The following is a 9,155-nucleotide window of genomic DNA, read 5'->3' as shown; positions in this document are numbered from 1 at the left end:
AACAACACATACTATCCAAATAAAAAATATGGAGTTCCGGTTTAGACCATGGGCGTGCGACGACCCCGATGAAATTCGGGATATCACGGTCTTCGTTAATGTTAATAAGCGTCCGTCAGATCAGTAGGCGAAACGCAATATCCGCACAATAAGATGTCTGCGATCCGAAAGAATATTCAAAGTAAGCTGTTAATTTTGTTGCGTCAGAAGCTAATCAGCCGGTAACGTGACTACACTGATATAATTTGTGATACAAACATACTTTATTCAATACTGAATAGCATTTTTAAACGGCGACATTTTGAACATTTTTATATTTAGAGTGAGAGGGATACACGTTACACTGTTACACTGGCGCCGACATTTTGAAAATTTGAGGAAACAAAAACATTCTCCAACGAGTTCTTCAGCTCGGGGAATGAGAGAATAGATTCACCTTTGTGTCGCTTTTCAGATCGTATTTTAATTCCTTTCCGGTACTTTAGTTTCTTTGAACTTCTCTGTTACTAAGCCTACTGGTACTGATGATAAACCCGAACAGAAAATGAGGTTTTTTACCTGTAACTTTTTTATTTCTGCAAATTGAAATCAATGGTCGGTATCAAAATAAAGCTTAACCTTTGCTGAAAACTTTACTTAATTCAAATTTATATTTAGTAAGCAAACTACACGAAGTGAGGACCTGAAAGGGGTATGTAAAAAGGGGACTTTATGAACGTTGACTGATGATAAATTCGAACCCTTTGTCATTTACAAAATTTTCTTGGTATTATTATATTGAAACTTTCCCCAAAAAGCTGCAACAGTCATTCCTGATCAAGTAATGAAAAGTTAACAAATGTCAGGCCTTCATGTTTCGACAGTGAGCATGCGCAAAAAACACCCTCTTCCCCAGTAATTTTGGATAATTTTTGTTAATACAAATTTATGTAAGTCATTTATTTATACAGAATATTTACCAATTTTGTTTTTGTTTACACCAGTTGGTGTTGTAAGTGGAAACTATTAGATGGTGTGTTCAATTTTATAAATAACCGATTGCAATCGAATATTTCCAAGGTGTTCGACTTTATCATCTGTCCGGGTTTATCATCAGTACCAGTATATTGAATTTTTAAAATTAAGAAATCTGTGATTTTACTTGCAGGCATGACTGATTAATGGAATTATTTTACTTTTATATAGAATATGGATGGCACTCCAGTACAACATGTGCATGGTTGGACCTGTTGACATTTTTTAGAAATGTGAGTAACTAACTTCCCATTGTATAATATAATGTAAACAAACACCCCACCCATAAAAAGCATAGAAATCCCTTATTTTTTACATTTTTGTTTATTCATCAATTTGAAATGGGCCTTTTAGATTATTTTTTCTTAAGGCTCGTTGCATATACACAGTAATAAAGTTGAGCTTATGATTCTGCCGATAAGCTGTGCTCGGCCTAAATATAGGGAATCGGATCGGCTTATAGAAAAAAATATAGATTTTAAACAGGCTAGTAACATTGCCCGATTGGGCTTTCGACATAAAAACTAACATTTTTTGAAAAATAGTAAAGATATTTCTTTCAAACTTGGTTCATCTGTTCATGACACAAATAAATATATATAAAAATAAGGCAGTGGCTACGATTACGGTACCGTAATCCTAGCCTCCAATTCTAGGATTACGGAAGTTCCGTATTCCTAGACACACCTATGAGGATAGGCTAGGATTACGGAAATATTTAAGAGGCATCAAATATATGTTAAGACATGCATAAATGATGTCGTAAACTCACTTTTTTCACTTAAAATAGTAAAAACGAAATACAAAAACGTATACGGGTGTTGATTTCGCCCGATTCTATATGCGCGGAAATCTAAGATGACAGACAAAATCAAGTCATAAGATTTTAATAAGTAATGAATATTTTTAAAAATATTTTTGAGCTATTATTAAGAATATAATATTATATAGAGTAACTTCGGGTATATTCAACACCTTAAGCATAAAAACAGTGAAGCAATTTTCGGTTCAGAATGATCGGTGCGAACATTTCATGAAAACGAAAGTAGACGTTTTCTGCGTCTTCAGTATAAAACACTGCCCAGTGTTTGCATCTACATCGTCAATAGGATGGATATTATTCTGATTGTTGTCGTCGTGTAAGTTCGACATCTTTCGGGCAAATTCGGCACCCTGGTGGAGTTTTAAAAAATATACAAGTTGAACATTTATCTTTTTTATATAGCTACATTAAAAACAGCAAATGTCGCAACAGACATAACGCAACAGTTTTTATCCTGACGAGTAGGCTCTAATTTTTTCAGATTTCATAACTCGATCAAGCTATAAAAAAGTAAAACAAAAAAAATAATCTTTATTAATTGTTCAGCAGATTATACAAACGCTGGCTAATTGTTTCGGGAAGCAATATAATATAGCCTCATTAATTATGTTTATTTATTTATTCGCTGCTGCCTTCTTTTTTGACAATGGTACCATTTTCTACCATCTGAACAGTGGGAGCAAGTTTTGATGGAGAGTAAGAGCTCTGCAAGTTACTTCGCACGAATTTGTCTGGACATTTTAATCTCAAATAAGGCGTATTTGTTACCGAAACCTGTGGGTTACTCGGCTATGATTGTTTTAAATAACTATGATATGTTCTTATTACATCCTATTCAATATATTTTACTTTGCACGAATTTTGATTGTCTATTGATAATTAATTGTCATAAATTCGTACTGGTCCCAGATGTAAATATGTGCACGCTAATTAAATGCACAGGTGCTTTTTTAATGCACAAATCAGTGGCGTAATTAGCGACGTCAGCTTAGGTTAACATACTTTAAGAATCTGCGTGGACAAAATTAGGAAAGCGTGGATATGGTTAAAAAACACACTTAAACCATTTGTATGCCGCAAATATCCTTTAAAGACGATATAATCGAAAAACTTTGATAGTATGTCGAATTTGCACAACAGTGTTATATCTTGTCGTGCAAATTCGTCACCCCTAGCCAAGGTCATGCTTGGAAACCGGGGAATATTATTTGTTTCTAAATATCAACATCAAATATATTTCTGTTTGTATTTCGGTTAAGTAAAGTCAAAATGCAATTGTAAGAATAGTTTTACATACCTTAGCTCCGCTGACCATTCTTACAGAAAACTGTAACTACGATTTTCGTTCAAAATGAATTTGAATGTCGAAGTTACCCGATGCGCGTATCGGAAAAGGAAAGAACGCCTGTGTGATCAAAATGTTCTCATGATGTCATATATAAATATGACGTCATATAAATTACTTAAGAAAAATTATTCAAGGACATTATGGGTTTTTCCACGTGGATATTAATTCAATGTGTCGAATATACACGACTGTCGAATTTTCCCGAAGTTACTCTAATTCTTCATTTGTCTGCCAATTTTCAAAAAAAAAAAAAATATAATTATGTTTAGTGTAGTTTTGGAAAGAAAAACGTATGTATACGGGTGTTGATTTAGCCTGTTCCTTAAAGATTATACTAACCCGAAATGGCTGATCGATAACTGGAAATAATAGGGCAGGCTTAAAAAAAACCCGCTATTTTAAGTGAAATAAGTAAGTTTACAATAACATTTATGCATGTCCTAACATACATTTGATGCCTCTTAAGTACTTCCGTAATCCTAGCCCAGCGTTTTTTTTCACCAAAATATTCGGCGAAATTCAGCCCCATTCCCCTCTCAAAATAGTATATTTTTTTCCCCTTTCCGATGCCTAAAATTCCCCTCTAAAAATAAAAAAAAATTCCAATCAATTAAATCATAATTCACTAGTTTATTTTATTTATTTTCATATAGAAAACAGTTCACCGCGGTATCTCGCGTTTTGTTTACATCGACACCGGTTGGAGTAACTTCCCTTGATAAATCAGAATCATCGAAGCGCTTTATTATTCTGCACAACAACGCTGTTGAATGTTAGTCTGTAAATGATTTGCATTCTATTTGTTTGGCCGGGTAGTGTTGAGTTTTCCATCTTCTAGTCAGTCAGGGTTTGATTTTATGCTTTGGGAAGGGACTAGTCCAATGCATACATTGTTTTTTACAGTTTGTTTTTATTGTGACAGGTCAAATGTAACAGTGACTGCAAATGTCAGACTTTGACAGAAATAAAAAAACGGCCACTCACCGATTTGTTTAAGAAGGGACCTAATGTCTGTTGTAAATTTTGGTAGTCTAATGGATGTCTTATCCTCCACATTTGAAAAATTTATTTGGTTATCTGGTATTGATATGCTACATTGTGTTATATGTCATGTCAGATGCTCTTATGGGCCCTGAATTTATCAATAAACTTGAAACTGTAGTTTATTTCAACACAAATGAAAATTCCCCTTTTCTTAGTTTTACATCGAATTTTTCCCCCTCCAAAGGGCACCGACCCCCTTCCCCCAAAACTGAAAAAAAGTCACTGGTCCTAGCCTAACCTCATAGGAGTGTCTAGGAATATGGAACTTCCGTAATCCTAGAATCGGAGGCTAGGATTACGGTACCGTAATCGTAGCCACTGCCTAAAAATAAAAATAACTTGGTTGCCTTCAGTTTTGGTAGAATTATTTCCCCTTTTCAGATTTTTATGACGCATAATTTTTGAAGTCCAAAAAAGTAATGTGTTAATGCATTACATTATGCTGTTGGCGTTTGTTTCGTATATTCCACACTCATTTGACACCGTGCAAATTGTCAACAGTCGGGACAGTGTTGATAAGCGCAACTTGGCGCAGACATGCAATTCGGCTCGATCTTTCTTTGGAATATATGTAATACTGTTTACTTGTCGTACTGATACAACCACATTTTAAAATAAATTTGTATTGATACATCCACATTTTAAGATAAAGTCATATCTGATCCCTAACAAGTTCGTAATTACAAAAATACAGCCCTTAGTATCTGGAGTTCTGAAGCATGCTCGATTAGTTGATCAGAATTATGTCTGTAAAATTATGAAGGAATTGAATTCAAACTGTTCCATAAATGCAAGAATTTAAGAGTTAGTCAGAACCATAATCATGCAGAAGATGTAATTACTTTCCAGGTTGTTTTTTTTTTGGCCGTTTTTATAGCCGTTATTTGGCTATATTCCCAATGCAAAAAAGTATGTATTTTTCCCAAAATGAGTGCAAAAATTCCCAATCTACATTCTGAAAATAATTTCATCAAAATTGCACAAATATTGACCAAATTATAGACAATTTTGTGGTGGAAGTATGTTAAATAGGTTGGACAATGTGAAACAACTGTATGAGAAGGTGCTTAAACACATCTTTACTATATCCTATGGGACTAAATATTTCCCAATTTGGAACATTTATGCATCAAAATTCCTAATTTTGGGGGTATAGGCTATGTTACCAAATTAGCTAGAAAAAACCCTGCTTTCACAAATCACGGAGCTCAAATTTTGGACTCGCTAAATGCAAGTCAATTTCATGGAATGCAAGTTAAGATAAAAATTTCACACACAAATAATAGTCAAAATTGTTGCGGTTTTTGTTAATGTTTGTAGATTCGCTTTCATTTGAGGATAACAGAAAACACAACATCTTTTTTGGTTAGCCATTTTTTGTTGAATGGATTACTGATTATAAAGAAATGTAGAGGTCTATCTTATAATTAAATCTAGAACGCAGGCTATCTTACTAATTCGTACATGTATACAGTTGAATCACTATTTATAATATTAGGTACGAAAATTTGCCTTGCCGTAGTTTCAGCCAGTAGTTAAGTTACGCCATCAATGATGCATTCCGAATTACTTTGAAGGTCATTTTGAGTTATAACGCACAAAATTGTACACCAAGGAAAACCGTGCAAACAATATTGATGTTCTAGCATGATTTTTTAGGATATTCTAACATTCTTAATTGAAAGTCTAAATTTGCAAGTAGATTTCAGATTTAGCAACAAGAAAAAAGAGCTACATGCTAAAATTTGCAGTACGTTGGTCAAAAAAGTTAAATTTGGGCTCTGCAAATGCAAACTGAAGCCGCTCACATTACTTTTTATACGCCCGAAGGGACGTATTATGTTATGACACTGGTGTCTGTCTGTCTGTCTGTCCGTTAGCAATTTCGTGTCCGCTCTGTAACTCTTGAACCCCTTGAAGGATTTCAAGAAAACTTTACACAAATGTTCACCACACTGAGACGATGTGCAGAGCGCATGTTTTGGATGTCTCGCTTCAAGGTCAAGGTCACACTTAGGAGTCAAAGGTCATATCACTTTGTTTTGTGTCCGCTCTGTAACTCTTGAACCCCTTGAAGGATTTTAAAGAAACTTGACACAAATGTTCACCACACCAAGACGATGTGCTGAGCGCATGTTCCGGATGACTTGCTTCAAGGTCAAGGTCACACTTAGGGGTCAAAAGTCATATCACTTTGTTTCGTGTCCGCTCTGTAACTCTTGAACCCCTTGAAGGATTTCAAAGAAACTTGACACAAATGTTCGCCACACCAAGACGATGTGCAGAGCGCATCTTCCGGATGACTCGCTTCAAGGTCAAGGTCACACTTAAGGGTCAAAGGTCATATATGACCTTTGCTTTGTGTATATTGCTCTGCATTGCAGTGCTCTTGTTTTTATTTGGCAGATCTCTTTTTTGTACTTACAATAATTTTTTTTTGAATTACTTCCCTTTTATGTTGCTATAAATAGCTTATTTTGAAACTTATTTATTATTGGCCGTAGGGAAAAAGCGAGACCATTTTTCTGTGGTACAACATGGATGGTACCTCCAATTTTAAGGTGTATTTTTACATACCTGTACCTGATAAGGATTTTTTTGTAGACTTTGAATATTTTTTTTGTGGACTTGTGGATTTGTTTTTTTGAAGTTATCCTTTTGTTGTTCCAGTCCTTTGGGGCTACAACAGTCAAGTTCACAAAATTTTCCTCCCATCCTATGATGTAAGCCTTCGGGCGTATATTGCCCCGCTTGGCGGCGCTCTTGTTGGTCCAATGCATTCAGTTCCTGTTCTCCTAGGAATCCCCAGTCGAGCATGTCCCAAACAATAATTGAGCTGTGCCATGAGAAAACCAACATAGTGGGTTTGCAACCAGCATGGATCCAGCCTGTGCATCTGTGCAGTCTGGTCATGCTCCATGCTGTTCGCTTTCAAAGCCTATTGGAATTAGAGAAACTGCTAGCGAACAGCATGGATTCTGACCAGACTGCGCGGATGCGCAGGCTGGTCTGGATCCATGCTGGTCGCAAACCCACTATGTTGGTTTTCTCATGGCACGGCTCATATGGTGAAGTATTTTGAGGGTATGAGCTAGACCAGTTGTTTTATGGTTCAAAATTCAGCTTTAAGTTCAGGCATGTGAAATTGGTGTCAGGCTTGGAAAATTTTCTATCTGGTTGCCAGCATGGGTTAGTTCAAATCTGAATTTTATACACTGCACACATACTCAAATACGTTTAAAGTTATACGTTTATGAATCATGACAGATACCAATGTCAGATACCAATAAACAATTGTAGCATTTTGTCGGCTCCTGTGTTCATACTAAACTGAGGAAGGCAGAACAGATTCTTCCAGCTGCTTTACCAGTCTGTTTTTGCCTTTTAATGATACCGAGCAAAGTGAAGGTCATAGACCACCAAGTCAAAAAGGTACCTGGAATTCACTGGGTTAAAGTAATGTTTGGCTGTTCTGGCTGGTCAGTCGTGTAAACAAACCTACTCATACAGTGACTTTTCTTTTTTCAAAACTGAAATTTTTAACCGCATTTACTTCGTTTCATTATACATTTTGACAAAATTTGCTACTGTTTTATTTTCATTAAAAAAAGTTTTATTTAACAAATTTCTCCCGCCATGCCAGTGATATAATTGGGGTCATCTTATTGGCATGAAATTTGAAAAAACTGCAAAAAGGATGTTAGCCCTTAGACCTTTGAAATTTCAGAACAGCTGGTTGTCCATGTTTTCTTAATTTGCTCACTTTTCACTATTTTCAGGCATCTTGGTCTATTATACAGAGTATTGTTGTACTGCTCCAAAGTGCGTGTTGACAGACTGAAACCACTTGCTTGCGGCTGGTAAGGTATTTCTATCTTTCTGTTTCTTTATTATGTAGTTGCAGCTGTGGGAAGCAGTTTCAGTCATTCAGAAAGCATGATCAGATATACTGTATACAAATTAGTATTTGTGTGAACAGATTTTTGCGATTGAGTCAGTGCATAGAATCAAATACCAAGGAAATTAGGTGTAAAAAAAAAATTGTCTGTTTCCTGTATCCTGACCTACCATCAATTTTTGGCCCGACCCTAAATGGACGGTCCGTCCGCCTTTGTCTTTGAGAACATTTTTTTTCAACTTTTTGACAGAAAGTTGCAAAACTGCACTTTTTATGCTTTAAACATGGACAGTGATGTTATAAATCAACTTACTGATGTTCTAGAGGCATAACCCCACAATTTGTATTCATTTTTTGACACAAAAATAATTTCCAAAAAGTCTCCCTAAAAATAATTTTAAAAAATCCAAAGAAAAAGTTTTTCCGACCTACCTACCCTAATTTTTTTTAGCATTTTACCGGAAACAAAATTTTTTTTAGACCTTAGTAAAGACTCCATTTCATTTTCTTGATGATAAAGCATTTCTGGACAAAACCATAAAATATAATACATGCATGTATGCAAATTTAAACAATTATTAGCTCGATCACCTGTCACAGGGTGACAACATGAGTTGATGTCCGTCATGTGCCAACAATTTGTAAAAAATCTTCTTCAGAACCACTGGGCAGGTTTACACCAAACTTCACAGAATGATCATGGGGTGGTCCTCTTTCAAAATTACCCATAGAATTTAATTCCATATAGAACTCACCGAAAAGAAAAACTTTAAAAATGATTTCTTGTCAGAAATTGTTAGCCGGCAGGGCTTTTCATCCTTATATGAATGAGGCGTATATTTGGCCACTTCCTAATCAAAAAATATTGCATTTTTTCCATGCAAGGTAACATTTCCCAAAAATCACATCAACAAATGGTTTAATTTTATTTACATTTTAGTGTTACCGGAGGAAGCGGTTCTCAGATATTGATTTTTTAGCTCACCTGTCAATAGTGACAAGGTGAGCTTTTGTGATATCGCGGCGTC

General features: G+C 35.4%; 1 long non-coding RNA gene across 1 annotated transcript; it reads left to right on the top strand.

Annotated features, from left to right (window-relative positions):
* Positions 1 to 22: 22 nt before the first annotated feature.
* On the top strand, positions 23 to 8,166 carry LOC128552362 (uncharacterized). The gene is made up of 3 exons (XR_008369050.1): positions 23 to 518; positions 1,103 to 1,247; positions 8,009 to 8,166. It is a non-coding gene; the product is annotated as an uncharacterized LOC128552362 (long non-coding RNA).
* The last annotated feature ends 989 nt before the right edge of the window (positions 8,167 to 9,155 follow it).

The sequence above is a fragment of the Mercenaria mercenaria genome, unplaced genomic scaffold (assembly GCF_021730395.1).
Source record: "Mercenaria mercenaria strain notata unplaced genomic scaffold, MADL_Memer_1 contig_2504, whole genome shotgun sequence".
Lineage (NCBI taxonomy): Eukaryota > Metazoa > Mollusca > Bivalvia > Venerida > Veneridae > Mercenaria > Mercenaria mercenaria.
The sequence above is the reverse complement of the archived record's forward strand: the minus strand, read 5'-3'. Positions and strand labels throughout refer to the sequence as shown.